A 19606-nucleotide genomic window follows, 5' to 3' on the forward strand; every position below is an offset into this window, starting at 1 on the left:
TCTATTGAGTAGATTTACTCAGAGTTCACAACCTCCTTTCTTTCCCTCTTCTATAATAGGTCTTTGTGACTTTTCACCTGTTGTTATTTATCCACTGAAGCATAGCATTTACCTAGTATTGTCCTTTTTATGACTCTACTGTTTAACCAGTTGTATAATTATAACTACTTTGTCAAAATATGCCCCTTTTATCTGGCTTAATACATGTAATACTCTCAAAGATTGATTCACTGATAAGCAGCATAGCCTCAAAGTCACTAAATATCCTCCCCTCTTCTTTCTCATTAGAAATACATTTCTCAGGAGAAGCAGGAGGAGGAGGAGGAGGAGGAGGAGGAGAAGGGCTGCCCCGCCCCTGGCCCGCCTTGGCCCCTCAAAAGTTTGCGGCGGGGCTGGCTGGGCCGCCGGGGGCAGCTGGGCTGCGTTGCGGGGGTCTGGCCAAGTGATGGTCATCTTCGCCGGGGCCGCCAAGCTGCTGGCATGTCCTACAAGCCCACGGCGGGTGCCCCACTGGCCCCGGCTGGGAGTGTCCACTCTCCTTCCGCCAGAATGGCGGCATCTACCCAGTATCGGCAACTGATCAATGACTATGGACCCCCATCTCTGGGCTATACCCAGGGTTCAGGGAGAAGCCAGGTACCTCAAAGCAAATATGAAGAACTACTAGCTGTCATCGAAGAGCTAGGGAAAGAGATCAGACCCACATATGCAGGGAGCAAAAGTGCCATGGAGAGGGTAAAACGAGGCATCATTCATTCACGAGGATTAGTCCGGGAATGCCTGGCAGAGACTGAACGCAATGCAAGATCCTAGCTTCCCACTTCACTTCCAAAGTTTTCCATTTCTTTGTGAAGAAGAAAGACTAACACTTATTCCTCTGGTGACTTTCAAAACATTCATATCAATCTCTTCTGTTGAGTGGTCCAAAAGTTTGGGTTCTTTCCCCTTTTCTTCTTCCCATCCCCACCACAGTCTGTAAGAATAAGAGGTCATTTTGCAGTTAAGATTTCCATTATATGTAGTTAGCAACCTAGGTCACTTTTTTTTAAATATTGAGTCCAGACCATGAATGTAGAAAATTCTGCTTCTGTTGTTGCCAACTCTAATTTACTGCCCTGCTAACTTAACCCCAATCTTGGATTTTCTTCTTAAAACCACCCACCTAAATATCATTCTTTGCAGCTTTTCCAGAATCTCCAATAACTCTTTAAAGATTTTTTTCACACATCAAATGCCAACTGCATTGGGTATCTCCCAGTTAGGGCTACATGATAATCCCTGCTTTAAAAAATAAAGAATGTGGGTTTGTTTTTGTTTCGTTTTTGGTGTGTGAGCTTTTGCGTGATTGTTCGTGCTTTGAAGTCAATTTAAAATGCATGAGTTACAAATACAGATGATTGATCAGCCTACTAAAAAATGAAGAGCCCACAGTTACTTTTCAGACAGACTGTAGATTTCAGATCTTGAGTTTGCCATAGAATGATTTAAAAAATCTGGATAAATGACTAAAACTGTTATGTGCATCTTTGTATGTATTTATTACTTGATGTAATAAAGCTTATTTTCATTAAAAAAAAATACATTTCTCATGAGTCACAAATCACATCAAATTATAATCATTTTATACCTTCAATAGACACACAATCCTCAAGCAAATCATCATGCAAAGCCAAATCAATTCATATACCTCCTCCAAGCCAACCATGGTACTAAAACACCTTTTACTTAAAGTATGCACTGTCACTTCCTAGTCTCTTTTTGTCCAAACCTTCAAAGTATGCTCCCACCCTCTCCTACTATAATCCCCTTTAACTAAGGTATCTAGTAATGTAAGATCATTTATGGTTTAATTAAGTATAGAGCCTATAAGTACTCTAAGTACTCTAAGCCAAGATGGTGGTGTGAAGTTAACATGTTCCCAAAGAGCTTTTCTCATCCAAAATAAATGGAGGTTTCACACTGACACTTTAGCTACAGATTCCACCAAGAAAAAAGAGATGATGCTAAGAATTATTCAGCAGTAAACATCAGGGATGATCTTAAGTGAAAGTCTGTCTTTTTGGGGGGAAAGGGCAAATGAAGCCCAGGAGGTTGGACAGTGGGAAAGTCAATAGAAGACATTTAGATAGAGTACAGTCCAGAAAACAGCAGAGGTCCCAGCAGCTAGAAAGCAAGCCAGCAGTGCGGAGAGTCTCAATCCCAAACAAAATCTAAACTCTGGGAATATTAGGGCAAAAGAGAAGACTGGGTTGGGAACAAAGCACTGCTAAGTCAGAACCAGGACACAAAGGAGGAAATAAAACCTCAGCAAAGTCAAGCCCTGGACTGCATAGGCAACATCCTGGTCAATGACAAGGGATCAGATGTCAGCTCTACAAAAAGCTTGAATCTATACTCCATATGCCACAGGATCAGAGTTGAAACAACAAAGATGAGCAAAAAAAGCTAAAAGAATGGTCACTATAGAAAACTACTTTGCAGATAAAGATATTGATACTATGTTGGGAGAAGAAATCAGGGAAAAATTCTCATGGGGAAGTCTCAAAGGAGTTTATGAATTGGATTCAAATCAAAAGATTGTAGAAGAGTTTAAAAATAAGAGAAGATGAATAAAAATAGAAAAATAGAAAAAATAGAAAAAAGAAAATCATGCAAGAAAATTGTGAAAAAATTGACTAGAGAAATCAACACTTTTAAAAAGGAAGCATATGAGGTAATTGAAGAAAATAAATCCCTAAAAATTAGAATTGAACAAATAGAAAACAATAAATCTATGAGATTACAAGACTCCATAAAACACAATAAAATGATTGAAAAATTGAAGAAAATGTAAAGTATCTTTTAGGAAAATCAAATAACCTGGAAAATAGATCCAGGAGAAATAATCTATGACTCGTCGGACTACTAGAAAGCCTAGATTAAAAAAAATAAAAGCAACTCAAAAACATCATGTAGGAAATTATTTAAAAAAACTGTCCAGAAGACAATATAGCTATTGAATGAATGCACAGAAACCCTCCAGAAAGAGAACCTAGGTTATTATAAGGTTACAAGTTATTCCCCAACTCATAAATGATCAAATGTTATGAACAGACAGTTTTCAAATGAAGAAATTTAAACTATATAATCATATAAAAAAATTCTCCAAATCATCATTGATTAGACAAATGCAAATTAAAACAATTCTGAAGTACCACTTCACACTTGAAAAAAAGAAAATGATCAATGTTGAAGAGGTTGTGAAAAGATTGGAATATTAATACATTGCTGGTGAATCAATACGCTCCATTCTGTAGAGCAAGATGGAACTATGACCAAACAGCATAAAACTGTTCATTCCCTTCGACCCAGCACTTCCAATTCTAGGCCTATATCCAGAAGAAATCATAAAAAAAATGAGAAAAGCCCTACATGTTCCAAAATATTCATAGCAGCTCTTTTTGTAGTGTCAAAGATTTAGAAATTGAATGGATACACATCAAATGGGGAATGGTGAAATAAGCTATGGCACATGAATATTATGGAATATTATTGTTCTATAAGAAACCATAAATGGTCATACTCTAGAGAAGTATGGAATGAGTTACGGCATCTGCTGCTGAGAGAATGGACCAAACCAAGAGAACAATGTACACACTAATAACAACACTGTGAGATGATCAACCTTGATGGAAACAGTTGCTCTCAGCAATTCAGAGAGCTAAGACAATTGCATTAGATCAACTATGGATGATGCTCTCCCCATTTAGAGGAAGAAAAACAAAAACAACAGAAAACCACTTCAGAATCTGATGAACCTTTTAAGTATCTCTTTCTCTTAATCCTAATCCCTCACAACAAAAATGATTAATTTTTAAACATGATTATTTAAAATATGCATGTATAATTCTAACCTGACTGTTCACTGCTGAAGGGAGGAGGGTGGGAAGGGAGAGTGGAAGGAAGTTTTGTAACTTAATACTATACCTATGCATATGGATGAATGTTACAAAACAAACAAAAAAAAGAGCCTTCCAAGACACTGGGAAAAACAACAAAAGAAAAGCAACCCAGGATAAACACTTCAATGGCTCTTATAGTCAAATTCAAGGACTCTCAAATAAAAGACAAAATATTGTAAGCAGCAAAAAAGAAATATATATATATATATATATATATATATATATATATATATATATTAAGGAAGCACAATCAAACTCACATAGGACCTATCAGCCTCATCATTGAAGGACTGGAGGACTTGGAATACCATTTTTCTGAGAGCAAAGAACCTGGGATTATAACCAAGAATATACTACCCTGCAAAATTCAGCATATTCTGTTTGAGGAAAAGTTGGATGTACAATAAAAAGGAAGACTTCTGGAACTTCCTGACCTGAAGACGAGAAGTGAACAGAGAATTCAATCACCAAAAACATGATGCAAGTGATGCATAAAAAAGGTAAATGAAAAGGTAAAGGAAGAAACAAAACAAATTAAAACAAATTTTAGTCAAGACCATCAAATTGTATACAACCCCAAAAGGGAAGATATAAAACTTCTAACTCTTGAGAATATTACTACTCTAAGGATAATTAAAGGGTCAAATATAATTGAAGAGAATGCACTTAGTGGATTTGGATATAGCTCAGTCTTGTCTGTCCATTGAAGATGTCCAATATGGCATCACTATGAAAAAAAAACCCTTCATGAAAGTAGGGGTGTTTATTCAAAATTTAAGTGTCTTTACTTTATATCCCCTGACCCACTTTAATTCTGCTATGTTGACAAAGCTTAGCATTTTCTCTCGAATCTCTTAAACTGGGTGGCCCTGAGTCTGTGTCTCCTATAACTCAAAAACTTTTGTAAATTTCTTAAGTGAAACCTTCATAGCCTCCCAGTACTTAGAGTCCTTTGAGATTCTTATAGTTAAATTCCAATTGGACTAAATCCTTACTTTATTTTTTAACAAGGTGGTAAGTATCCTGGGTGGGGAGATGGGAGTAAAGTGTGGGAGAAAAATAGGCTTGGGGCAAGGGGAAGAATTAGTTCATGAAATGATTTGGCTTAAGATGATACTTTGACTTTTTGGATGATCAACTTGATGGATGTGACTGCTCTCAGCAGTTCAGAGAACCAGGACAAACCTATTAGACCTTCATTGGACAATGGAATACCCACTCAGAGGAAGAATAACAAAGCAAAACAAAATAAAACAAAAAAACTAGTCCTCCAGAATTTGAGGAACACTACATTCACTTTAAATATATGTGTGTGTGTGTGTGTGTGTGTGTGTGTGTGTGTGTATACATGTGTCTCTTTTGAATTTCTTTCCCTTGATCCTAATTATTTATACTAAATATAGCTAACCTATACACATGCTTAAAACAAATGCGTAAATATAATATTGACCTGACTGTTCACTGTGGAGGGGCAGGGGGGTAGGAAGGCAGGGTGGAAGGAAATTTCTAGCTTAGAAATACACATGGACATATGGATAATTGTTACAAAAAACTTATATAACATGTATTTGGGATAGTAAAACATCAGTGAAAACAAAAATTAAAAATTAAAATATAAGACAAAGGTGAACTAACCACCAATGGGAAGGAAATTAAAGAGACACTAATTCACGATATATGAGAATCACCCTTTTCTTGAAAAATTTGGGGGTCTAAAAACTGGGACCTTATTATAAAGTGGTCATAGCTAATTTTTATTTCAATTTCTGCTTTTTGGCTTGTTTTTGTGCTCATTGTTATAATTTTTTACTTGTATTTCCCATTTTTTTGCTTTTATAATCATTGTATTTTTTTTTGCTTGCTTTTTCTGCTTTTTTGAGCTTGTTGTCTTTATGCTCATTGTTTCACATTTGCAACCCATATAATAGGGTAGATTTTGCCGGGTTCTGCCCAGAAATGACTCAGAAAAGATTTTTATACAGTGCTGAATTCAAGTTCATAGTGATCCAGTTTGCAAAAAGGTAAATTGTGCTGCTGAACTTCAGTTTGGTCCTCCTCCAACTGAGAAAACAACCTGACTGACTATGGGAAGAAGGAAGCCTTTTGAAAACAACCCAGCAGAAGTCAGCCAAATGTCCTGAGTTAGAGAGGGAATTAAAGAGCCAAGGGCAATTGGAATTCTTGTGTTCACAAAGATGGTTAAGCATGAAACAAAAAAGAATTTCTGATGAAAAAGAAGTGACTGATTCCAAAGGAGGACACAATTGGTACTTCAGGTTCATGAAACAGAATGGACTAAGCATACATCAACGCATCCAACTTGCCCAGGGAGTGCTTGTGGTCATCCATAGAAAAGAGCAAAGGCAGGAGAGCAGTCAGAGCCTCTGCTAAGGCAGCAATTGGTCAGCAAGTACAGATGAAGATAAACTAATGGATGGGAGTTTTGATAATGATGAGATACAGTATGAATTTTGTGATGAATAATATGAGTTCAATAATTTTATGTAAAACCTTTTTTTCAAATTTCAGGCCCCAGAATTAACCTGTATCTTATACATGGACAAATATGATATTTCAGAGCTATTTTGTTGAACTGTATGCCAGTACATTGAATAATCTGAGTGAAATGGATGCATATTTTTTAAAAAAATACAAACTACCCAGATTAACAGAAGAGGAAATAATATACTTAAATAATCCCATTTCAGAAAAAGAAGTAATCATCAGTAAACTTCCTAAGAAAAAGTCTCCAGGTCCAGATGGATTTTCAAATGAATGAACATAAACTATTTTTTAAAAATAGGATAAGATGGAGTTCTGTCAAATTCCTTTTTTTGACATCAACATGATGTTGATACCTAAACCAGGAAGAACCAAAACAAAGAAATTTATAGACCAATCACCCTAATGAATATTGATGCAAAAATTTTAAAATGAAATTTTAACAATGAGACTACAGCAAGTTATTACTAGAATAATAAACCATGATTTATTTATATTTTATATATTTATTTATATTTATTATATCTATATTTATATTATATATTATATTTATATAATATATTTATATTTATATATATTATATATTATATTTATATAAGGTTGGAAGGGCTGGTTCAATATTAGAAAAACATTCAACATAATTGAATGTATCAATAGCAAAACCAACAGGAATTATAGATTCAATAGATTCTGTAAAAGACTGATAAAGTAAATTATGCATTCCTATTAAAGCACTAGAAAGTTTAGGAATAGTTTTTCTTAAAATAATATATAGTATCTGTCTAAAAACCATCAACAAATATTTTATGTTATGGGAATAAACTCAGAGCATTTCTAATAAAACCAGGGTTGAAAGCATCAGAAGATTAAGAATAGCAAGTTAACTGATGTAAATAAAAAAGTTAAATGAAGGTATCTAGTTCTACCAGATATAAAACTATATTACACAGTATCAATCATCAAAACTGTCTAATACTGGTTAAGAAATAGAATTAATGGATCAGTGGATTAGGATAGGTTCTAAGGAAACAGTAACAAGTGACTACAATAATCTATTGTTTGAAAATTCAAAAACATCAGCTTCTGGGATAAGAATTCACTATTTGCCAAAAATTGTTGGGAAAACTAGAAAATAGTATGGCAAAAACTAGGCATAGACCCACATTTCAAACCCTATACCAAAATAAGATCAAAATGGGTACAGTATTCAGACATAAAGGGTGACACTATAGATAATAAACCAAGGAATACTCTATCAGATGTATGGAAAAGGGACAAATGTATGACCAAACAAGAAATAGAGTACATTATGAATTTCAAAATGAATGATTTTGCCTACATTAAATTAAAAAAATATTTGCACTAATAAAATCATTGCTGCCAAAATCAGAAGGAAAAATCTGGGAAACAATATTCACAACTAGGAGTTCTGATAAATATCTCATTTATAAAATAAATGAAAAGTGCATCAAATTGATAAGGTTCCAAATCATTTCCCATTTGATAAATGGTTGAATAGATAGTATTCAACTGAAGAAAATAAACTATAAATAATTATATTAAAAATACTCCAAATTATTATTGATTAGATAAATAAAAATTAAAACAACCTCACCCCTATAGACTGGCTAAGATGACAAAAAAGGAAAAATGATCAATGTTGGAGAGGTTGTGGGAGGATGGAGACATTAATGCATTGCTAAAGAATTGGAAATTGAGTGATGCCCATAACTGGGGAATGGGTAAACAATTATGGTACATGAATACTATATAATAATATCATATAAGACATCACAAATGGTCAGACTCTAGAGAAGCATAGAATGACTTATGGGATCTGATGCAGCCTGAAGGGAGCAGAACCAAAAAAAAACCAACATTGTGAGATAATCAACCTTGATGGAAGTAGCTCCTTTCAGCATTTCAGAGAGGTAGAACAACGGTATTAGACCAGCTATGGACAATGTTATCCCCATCCAGAGGAAGAAAAATAAAACAACAACAACATCAAAACAACAAAACAACATCAGAATCTGATGAGCACTTTATAAAAATTACCTCATGTATCTCTTTCCCTTAATCTTAATTCCTCATATGGAAAATGACTAATCTATAAACATGTTTATCACAAATATGCATGAACAATGGTAACCTGTTTGTTGCTGAATGGAAGGTGGAAGGAAATTTTGTAACTTAAAAATATACATATGCTTTTGGATAAATATTGTAAAACTTTCATGACATGCATTTGTAAAAAATAAAATACTAGTTTAAAAAACTTACAAATGATATCTTAATTTATAGGGATGTGTATAATCTAATGTTTTTGAATATTTGTTTTTTTCCCCTTTCCCATTTACCTTTTCATGCATCTTGTCAGACTTACATTTGAAGATTGAATTTTATTCATTTCTATGCTTTTTATCAGAAAATTTTGGAAGTCCTAAATTTCATTGATAATCCATCTTTTCTCCTGACAGAATATGATCAATTTTATAGGATAGTAAATTCTTAGTTGAAATTCAAGACTCTTTACCCTTTAAAATATGATGTTCCATATCTTCTGATTCTCTAATATCGAAGCTGATAAATCCTGTGTATTTCTTATTTTGCTTCCTTTTAAATTGCTTTCTTTTCGCTATTTGAAATATTTTCTCCTTTATTTGAGAATTCTGGAATTTGGCTATGATATAAAGTTTTTATTCTGGGTTTCTTTTTGGAGGTGATCTGTATATTCTTTCATGGCCAATTTTGCTTTCTTGAGCTAGTATTTTAGGACAGTTTTCTGTGATAATTTTCTATAAGATATTTTCCAGGCTCTTCTTTTAATGAGCATTTCTGGTAGACCAGTAATTCATAAATTCTCTCTTCTAGATCTATTTTCCAGGTTGATTGTTTTTCCTAAAAAGGTATTTTATGTTTTTTCCCCTATTTTTTCACATGTTTGTTGCTGTTTGCTGGAATCTTGATGTCTCATAGATTGATTACTTTTTTTTGTTAAATTCTAATATTTAGGCTTTTATAGTCTTTAATCAGTGTTTTTTTCCCTTTTGTAGTTTGTCCATTTTACTATTGAGTGAGTTATTTTCCTTTTTGATTTGGTTAATTTTACTTTTTGTTGAGTTGCATTCTCTTTCCAATTGGTCAATTTTATTTTATTGAAGAATTAAATTCTTTTCCAGTTGATTAGTTTACATTTTAAAGAGTTGCTTTTTTTGTCACTTTTTCATAATTTTCCTGCATGACTCTCATTTCTTTTTTTCCATTTAACCTTCTTCTTCTTCTCAATGTTTTTTAAAAATCTTATTAAGTTCTTTTATGAGGTTTTGGATTTGAATTCAATTCAATTCAAAACCTCCTTTGAGACTTCCCATGTAGGGAGTTTGTCACTGCTTTCTTCTTCTGAATTGACATTTTGACCATTGCTATCGGAATAATAGCTTTCTATGGTTTGTGGGGTTTTTTTTTATCATTTTGATTGTTAGATTTATTCCTGGATTATAGGAGGATATAGTCCAGACCTTTTTATGCTGGCCTTGGGGTCTGTTTAACACTTCAGACGATGTAGCTATATAGCCCAGCTATGGTATGTGCAGAGATTTCTTTATTCCTTTATGGATTGTCCTTTATTTTGCAATAGTTTGTTCCCAACCTAAGCCTGTCTGTTGCCTCAGTGTTCCCAGGGCTCAGATTATATCTACTGATGGATCCCTCCCTGCTGGCCTGCTATATAGCTGTCAAATCCTAGGCTGTGCTGTGACTAGAAGCCTCCCTCTGCCTTTCTCACTCTCTTGCCTATTTGGGCTTTGCTTCCCTTTTCCCCCCAAAAAAGACAAGCCTCACTGAAGATTCTCCTTGATGTCTACAGTTGAAAACTTGTTTTGATCTTTTTTAGGTAATCTGGTGCTTTAATATCTGTAAAGAGGCTACATTTATCTTTGAGTAGGGAAAAGCTCCAATAACATGTTAGCTTTAAACCACCATCTTGGCTCCACCTTGGAAGTCTGGAAGAAATTGAGATTCAGGTGAATCAGGAAAGCTTTCTTCAGATATTGAGATTTCATGCTGAAACCTGGAAAAGTCAACAAAACCAGAATGAAAAAAAAAAGGAGTGAGAGAGTTATAGGTAGGGGTCCCAGCAATTCAAAATACCTATAACTCTCTCACACCTAGGAGATGTTGCATCTTATTTTAAGAACAATCTGAAAACCAATGTCATTAAATTATAAAGTGAGGTGAGAGAAGAGTAAAAATGTTTATATCCTCCAGGGCACTATATTGAAATATAATATTCTACCAATATTTGTATTTAGTCAGCATTTCTTGCATAGTAAGAATTTTATAGATGAACAGACCATCTTTTCCAATCTATATTTGTACAAGAAGTTTCTACAATAGTGATATTAAACAAATTGAAATGGGGAAAATATATTGATTTCTGCAGGCCATATATTGACTTAGTTTTAAAATGTATTTTTATATTTTATTTATTTTGTTAATATTTCCTAATTACATTTGATTCTGGATTAGACCAAATATAGAAGCTGAATATATATAACACCCCTTCATTGTTGAATAGAGGCAACCTAACCTTGGTTCAGAGACCTCCTTGCTAGTATATGGCATGGAATCCTTTCATACTATTGTCCCCCAACATCTTCATTACCAAAGGGGTTTAAGGGGAGGCTAGGTGGAGCAGTGGATAAAGCACCAGCCCTGGAGTCAGGAGTACCTGGGTTCAAATCCGGTCTCAGACACTTAATAATTAACTAGCTGTGGCCTTTGACAAGCCACTTAATCCCATTTGCCATTGCAAAAACCTTAAAAAAAATAGAGGGTTAAACTGTAAGATATCTAAAGATACTTCTGGTCTTAAAATTTTATCATATCTCTAATCAATCATTCAAAAAAATTCAATTTACTATAATTAAAGAACATATATATTCTTAGGAGAAATGGTATTAAGGAGTAGATCAGGAGGTGGCCTCAGAGTGATAAAGATACTGGATAAGTTTTGTTGGTGGCACAGGCCGATATTGTTACTGGGCAAATACAGGACTCTAAGTTACTCTCAAAGACTATCACATGTGAAACAGTTATAGAACTTCTTTGAGGAATTTTCCTCACTGTAATTAATTCTTTACACTCATGAAACCTCAGCCATAGAAAGAGTAGAAGAAGGTTATATTTGCATTCCCTCTAAATGCAAAAAAAAATCACAGTGGAAGAGGGAGGGAGTTTAAAAAAACAGACTTCTGTTAAAGATAACAAGAAGAACTATCTTAATCATTAAACTGAATAGAAACTCAGATATTTGAAATATTTTCTTTCTTTTATATCAAAGCATATATGTACAATGAAATTCTTTCAATGTGTGCATTTATATGACATAAGAATATAAAAACAAACATTAAGTGTTGTATGTGTGTTCTGTATATGCGCATATATATTCATGCATACATGTGTGTTTTTACGTAGAAATATGCTATGTAATTCTTCTACAATCAGGCACAAAGCAAAAAAGGACTTTGTTAAAAATCTTCTAAATGTTCAAAAGTGGACTGTTTTACTATATCTTCTTAGATACAAAAAATTGCTTAAAGGTTGTCTTGCTTGTTTGTTTTTAATGGTAAGTGCTCTTGAAACCTTTTGGCTTAGTAGGTTATAAAACCTCAATAGATGGACAGGTCAATAAAGGGATTTTTGGTTTTGTTTCTAAAAGCTATTCGAAAGTGAAGGACAGCTCAGAACCAGGAATAGAGTTCCTTTGGAACCATGGGGCTGGCATGCAGCAGAAGGAGGTCAGATACTTGAAAGGGTTTCTCATAAAACAGACATATAACAAAGCCAGTGTAGGAAATTGGGGTTGATATGCTATCTTTTGAGTCTTCAGTTTTTAGGTTTGAAGCACACAGCCCAAGGGCAGAGGAAGATTCTCCTTGCTATGCAAAAATGATGGTTAAGGGAAAATGACAACTTAGAAAGAATCCAGGTACAGATAAGTAATTAAAGACAGTAGGTAGATAAATGTAAGACTCCATCCTGGAGAAGAAGAAATTGATAAACTTTCACATCTAAGTTTTCAATTGTGTTTTAGTGTTGTTGTTGCTGTTTTTTGTTTTGTGGGCAAGGCAATGGGGTTAAGTGACTTGCCCAGCGTCACACAACTAGGTAATTATTGTCTGAGGATGAATTTGAACTCAAGTCCTCATGGTTGGGCTACCTAGTTGCCCTTCTATTGTGGTCTTTTGAAGCAAAAAAGACAAAAGAAATATTTCTTACCCAAGGTAAAATTTTTGAGTAATTTTTTAAACTTATTACTTTAAATTACCTTGAGAGGTCTCCTAATGGTTAATATTTGACAATGATAGAAAGTCCATTATAATTCTCATACTGAAGAAAGATCATGTACTGGATATATATGCATTCATGGATATGACCAATAGTTGAATTTGTTGGTTGTTTCTTGGCCTTAAAGTTGAATGAAATGACATTACTATTTTTGAGACACATTACAGTGTGTCAGACTGTGTCTGATCAGATCAATATGAGCTCAGAATGCTCTACCACAGAGCTCTACCACATTTTGCACTCTGGTGCAAAATGTCCATGTGAACATCTGGGGTGAGTACTCTAAACTTACGAATGTCACGTTTCCTTTGAGCTCCTTCAATTCTGCCTTCCTCAAAAATTGTAGTACCCTCACTGATGAGGGCACGCCATGCAGGGTGGTCCTGTGCCAATATCTCCCATGCTGTAATCAATTCTAAAGCTCTTCAATGAAGTCTTCAGTCCTGACATGGAACTGGTAGACTGTCCACATTTCACAGGCATATAGCAATGAGATCAGCACCATTAGTAATACCTCTTCTCTTCCATACTTTCTTTCAGAGCCTCCCAAATAATGGCCTATACATACTTATTCCAATAAAGATATGCAAAAAATAGCATTAATAAAATATTTTTAAATAGAGAAAGAAATTGTAAAGAGGGCATAGTGCAATTTTGTTAGAAATTATATATATATATATGTATATATATATATATATATATACACATGCATATGTTGCTATGTATATATATATATATATTATGCAGCCTGTATGCACATATTTTATATATATATATATGTATATAAGTGTGTGTGTGTGTGTATGAATCTTTTAAAAATAGCTAAACATGAAAGAAATTCATTGTTTCTTATGTAGTGCTTTGTTCTCTGTATATTGAAATGTTTGTGTTTGGTCATGATAGTTAAAGGAAAAAATGTTACTTCTGATTTTGCTTGAAAATATATCTCATGATTTCTCTCTCATCACATTCAACTTAGATCAATGCATACCATGGAAACAATGTAAAGACTAACAGATTGCCTTCTGTTAGGGGGGGTGGGGGACAGAGGAAGGGGGGGAAGTGCAAAACTCAAAATAAATGAAGTCTTAAACAAAAAGATAAAAAACCCAAAAAACAAAGAAAGTATATCTCAATTTCCTTTAACTCTTATAAAGATTTGTTTCTCTAATACCAAAGATCATATCTAATCAAAGTCATGGGATTTTTTTAGAGACAAAATGATCATTTTTAGATTTATTATCACTTAATAAAAAAATCCCTAAACATTTGGTTTGTGTTTAATAGAGGACAAATGTTAACTAATTTTGAATTAGAAGTACTGCATATTTATAAATATAATAAAACTCTGGTCAGATATATTTGGCCAAATTGACCCTATTTAAATTACTCAAATATCACACACTTCAATGACTGAAAATGATTGCTTATGTTCATAAGCATAGCACCATTCCATTCTATCTTTAGTAAATTTCTCATCTTACTGATTTTTCTTTCTTGTCCTGCTGGAATGATCCTTTAAACCCCTGCTTAAGTCCCTTTTCCTCCAACATACAATTTCCTGATTATTTCAAAATGTATGGATCTTTTAATGTCTTTTCTGTAAATTCCTGTATCTCATATAGTTTGTACTCAGTACTTTATTAACCATGAATCGTTTAAACTTAATTATAATCTCAGTGAGAGAAGTAAGCAAGTTTATATTTTTCCATAATTCACCATCGTGTTGAACATAAAGTAGATTTAATTTTAAAAGTTTGTTATCAAATCATGGACTCCCCTCAGGGGAAATTTAGAACAGTTAATGGTTCCTCTGATTTTTTTCATGAACTTTATTTCTATCATTGCAGAAAAACTCTCAGAATTGAAATTTTGATAAAGTGTAAACAGGATTCAAAAGACTGACAAAAGGTTTCATGACAGAAAAAAAAAGATGAGAAACTTCTGAACTCCAGTCATTTTCCCTAGATCTCAAAGCTTGGTATCTGAAACTACATCTTCTTCTCCCTACAGAAAACTTAAGGAAAGGAAGAGGACAAGTGACCTCTGCACTAGCATAAGACCATATTGGATACATTCTATCTAATCAAGTCAATAATCGTTGATTAAACATTTATCCTAGCCAAACACTGTACTTAATATTGAAAATGAGTCTTTGCAAAAGAAAGACAATCTATACCCACAGGAATGAACTGATCCAAACATTCTGGAGAACAATGTGGAACTATGCCTAAAGAGGAAAAAAAAACTGTTCATACCCATTGACACAGCAATTCCAATTCTTAGGCCTATATCTAGGAACAAAAACATAAAATATAGGAAAAATCCCAAATGTTCCAAAATATTCATAGCAGCTTTTTTGTAATGGCAAATAATTGGAAATTAAGAGGATGTCCATCAATTGGGGAATGGTTAAACAAGTTAGGAATATTATAGAACACTATTCTATAATAAAGCATAAATGGTCAGCCTCTAGAGAAGCATAGAATGAATTACAGGATCCATTGTTGGAGGAAGGAGAAGAACCAAGGGAACATTGTACACATTAACATTATGAGATGATCAATCCTGATGGATATAGTTACTTATAGTAGATCAGAGAGTTAGGAGAACCTTATTAAAATGACTATGACTATGGATAATGCTATCCCCATCCAGAGGAAGAAAAACAAAACAAAAGAAAACAAAAATCATTTCAGAATATGATGAATGCTTCATTTGTTTTTTTAAAATACCTATTATGTATTTCTTTCCTTTAATCCTAATTCCTCATACTGAAAATGACTTATCTGTAAACATGTTTAACACCCATGTGATGTATAATATTAACCCGTTTGCCACTAAGAAGAAGGGGGTGGGGAGGCTAGAAGAAAATTTTATTATATATATATATATATATATATATATATATATATATATATATATATATATGGGTGAATGTTGAAAAACTATCATAAGATAGTTTATCATATGATGTATTTGGGAAAAAATCAATAAAAAAGAAAAGTAAATTGTCTGATTCCACAAATACTTCTAAACAGAAAGGGAAACATTTTTCAGATAAATGGAGATGGGGGTAGAGCCAATTCACATTTCCATAATGTTATAATTACAGAAAGTATTGATCAGAGTATTGCTACAATATCCATGCTACAAGATCTGTTTTAAGGATCTAGAGGCTGATTGCATGTGGGTGAGAAATGAAGTCTGCTATATCTTTTGGGGAAACTTACACATTTACACCTAATGGTGCCTTGAGGAAACTTCTTGGCAATGTGCGGAGTGCAGCTTCCTAGGTGGATAAACCACTTTTTTTGTGGGTTTATATAAAGACATAAGACAGCATTCATGATGCTTCTATTGCCAGTAGAGGAACTCAAATGCCACTTGTGAAACTCCCCAAGTGACACACAGTTCATAATATTATCATGCATTATGTCCAACTAGATTATAAACTTCATATAAACAAGGTATTCCATTAATGGTTATCTTTCCCTTGGTACCAAATGGTATTTTGTCTAAATGGAAAATACTAAGCAATTGATATGGCTGAATCTGAATTTTATAACTACAAAAGAACATACGTTAAATAATCATTAGTACAGGTGAAAAAACTGATGCCTAGGTAGACTATGTGATTTATCCAAAGTCAAAGAGCCAGAAATAGAATTTATGTCTCTTGCCTTGAAGTCCAGTCACACACACACACACACACACACACACACACAGACACGTGTGTGTGTGTGTGTGTGTGTGTGTGTGTGTGTGTGTGTGTGTTTATGGAAAGTTATACGTATTTTATGAAAGGAATGAAAGGTCAAAATTTTAATAATGTGTCTACTTTTATGATTTTTTTTGGAAAATGACTTAGTTGTACACTATTTTGAATGCATATGTTTTTCAAGTGCTAAATGAAAATAACAAGGCCTGCTTAATGGATTTCTTCCATCTCTATTTTTACCTCCAATTATGAAAAGCTTTCAGGAACACCAATTATTGAAGATAGCCTATTAGATAAGTAGCCCTTAACCAAGGAAACTCTCATGCCACAAGTCAGTCCTAGTCTAAAACTGATGACCTTTAGATAATGTGGCCACAGTTACATCTTCCCCTGGTTATCTTGGTGATCTTTTTTCCTAAGGCAACAATCAAAAGTCACAGCATGCAAAAAGATCAGTCCTTTGTAATAAAAATAAATATGTTCTCTGGAATAACTTCATAGGTCTCAGATTCACCAAAGAAAGAATGAAATAATTGTAGAAAGAAGCATGTATTTGAAATCACTGGTTCCAGTCATAAGAGAACCTTTGAAAGGTTGAAAGAAAAATGCAATATATGGGGTGCTTTTAAAGGTACTGTACTCAAGGCAGTTTTTTTCTTATATTTTGTTCTACCACTTGGTTAATTCCTGTGGATCTTAAGGGAATGGGTTAAAGAGACCAAATTCATTTTTTATTTCATTTTTATTTTCCCAACTATATGTCATAAAAGTCTTTCAATATTCATTTACTGGCATATTCATAAGTTACACATATATCCACCACCTTCCCTTTTCCATCTCTCCCCAGGAGCAAACAGTCCAGTAAAAGTTGCACATGTCCACTATGTTCCAGATGTCCACATATTAGTCATTATGTGTATAAGAAATTAGGACCAAGGACGAAGAAAGAAAATCACAGAATAGGAAGGAAAAACATAAGTGAAGTTTTTGTTTTTTATTTTTTAAAGTGAACATAGTAACCATTCAGATTCTGTGGTGATTTGTTTGTTTCTTTCCCTCTGAATGATGATTGCATTGTCCATAACAGGTCTCCCAGCTTCGTCCTAGATATTTAAACTGCTGAGAGAAGCTGAGTCCATCTTAGTTGATTAACTCACAATGTTGTTAATGTATACAAGGGTAAGAGATCCTTCTTAAAATGGAATTTTTTTTTTGTTGTTTAGTCATTCAGGTGTCTGATTCTTCATGATTCCTTGGATAATAGCATGTCAAACCCTTCTATTATCCAATACTTCTTATTCTTTGTTCAAGCTCATATTCAGTGCTTTTATTCATCTCATCCTCTTCCATTCTGTTTTCCTTTTTCCTTCAATCTTTCCCAGCATCAGGGTCTTTTACAATGAGTCCATTTTCTAATCATGTGACTGAAATATTTAACTTCAGGGACTTCTGGCCAAGATGGTGGAGAGAAGACTGGCACTGTGATAAGTGCTTCTTGTTCCCCTCAAAAACAATGTGAAAGAAACCTCTTAATAGAAATTTGATCAACAAAACCCAGAAAGAGAAGCTAGGAGAAGAACCCCTACCAAGAAGATCTGTCTCAGGGGACAATTGGGTGAACCAGGATCAGTGTGGGAACATGAGCTGGGGGAAGACAGAGGGCCAGCCTCAACCATAGAGACTTCAGTGAGTGGCAAGTGCAAGATTCAACTTTACCTGAGTCTTTGGCCAGGGGGAGAAGAGCTACAGGAGGATGAGTTCCAGCACAGAGTCTCAGAGCATGCCTGGAGAACAACCAGCTGGGCCCGGGACCTGAGGTCCATACTTTCAGCAAAGCCCTTAGCATAGAACAAACAATAACCCCCCAACCCCTCAGGTCAAAAGAGTTCACTAAAGGAAAGAGATTAACTCCCTCACCCAGGGTCCAGCCCAGTGTTCAAGGTAAACTCAGACCTTGATGCTGAGGATTTCAAACACTCCAGAGAAAGCAACCAGGGCCCCCTACTGGCTGGCCCTTGGAAATACTTAGCCAAGTGAACCAAGCCTCTAAGATCTTCAAAAGCAAACCTCTGAGAGCCAGCTCCTCTCTCCCATGTACAAGATGAGGCCAGAAGGGGTGGGGGTCCATGGAGAAATGCTTAAAAGAGACAGATTCTAACCCAGCGAGATCTAGCACTGCTGAGGAGAAAATGAATTGATCTCCAGCCCAGAAAGATTTCCTTGAAGAAAACTGGAAACTGGATTTTAAAACTCAATTGGAAAAAATTGGGGAAAGAAACTCAAGAGAAAATTAACATGTTGCAACAAGAAAACAAATCCTTGGAAAATACAATTGGACAAATACAAAATGAGAATAACTGTCAGCTATTCAATTGGGCAAATTCAAAAAGAAAATAATTCTTTCAAAACTACATTTAGGCAAATGGAAAACTCCTTCAAAAATAGAATTGACCAACTGGAAAAGGAATTGCAAAAGATAAATGAAGAAAAATTTTCCCTAGAAAAAAATGGAATTGATGGAAACTAATGACTTCATGAGTCAACAAGATTGTGTTAAACAAAACCAAAAGACTGAAAACATAGAAGAAAATTTAAAATATCTCATCAGCAAAACTACTGTCTTAAAGAACAGATTGAGAAGAGACAAGCTGAGCATTATAGGCCTTCCAGAAAACACTGAAGAGGAAAAAAAGCCTGGACTTAACATTACAGGAATTAATGATAGAAAATTGCCCTGATACTATAGAACCAGAGGGCGAAATGGTTATTGAAAGAGTACATCAATCCCCTCCAGAAAGAGAAGCTAAAATGAAAACACCAAGGAATGTTGTAGCCAAATTCCAGAACTATCAGATAAAAGAAAAAAAAATCCTACAAGCAGCCAGAAAGAAAAAAAATTAAATGCCAAGTAGCCACAGTAAGGACTACACAGGACCTCGCTGCAACAACATTAAGGGCTGAAGGGCCTGGAATGAGATATTCCAAAGAGCTAGGGAGCTTGGAATGCAACCAAGAATCCATTACCCAACAAAGTTGAGCCTTCTCCTCCAGGGAGATTTCCAAGATTTCATGATGAAAAGATGAGAGCTAA

General features: G+C 34.3%; 1 pseudogene; it reads left to right on the top strand.

Moving 5' to 3' along the window:
• Nucleotides 1-480: 480 nt before the first annotated feature.
• On the top strand, nucleotides 481-1193 carry LOC141516160 (cyclin-dependent kinase 2-associated protein 1 pseudogene; annotated as a pseudogene).
• Nucleotides 1194-19606: the final 18413 nt, after the last annotated feature.

This window comes from Macrotis lagotis, chromosome 3 (assembly GCF_037893015.1).
Source record: "Macrotis lagotis isolate mMagLag1 chromosome 3, bilby.v1.9.chrom.fasta, whole genome shotgun sequence".
NCBI classification, from domain to species: Eukaryota; Metazoa; Chordata; class Mammalia; order Peramelemorphia; family Peramelidae; genus Macrotis; species Macrotis lagotis.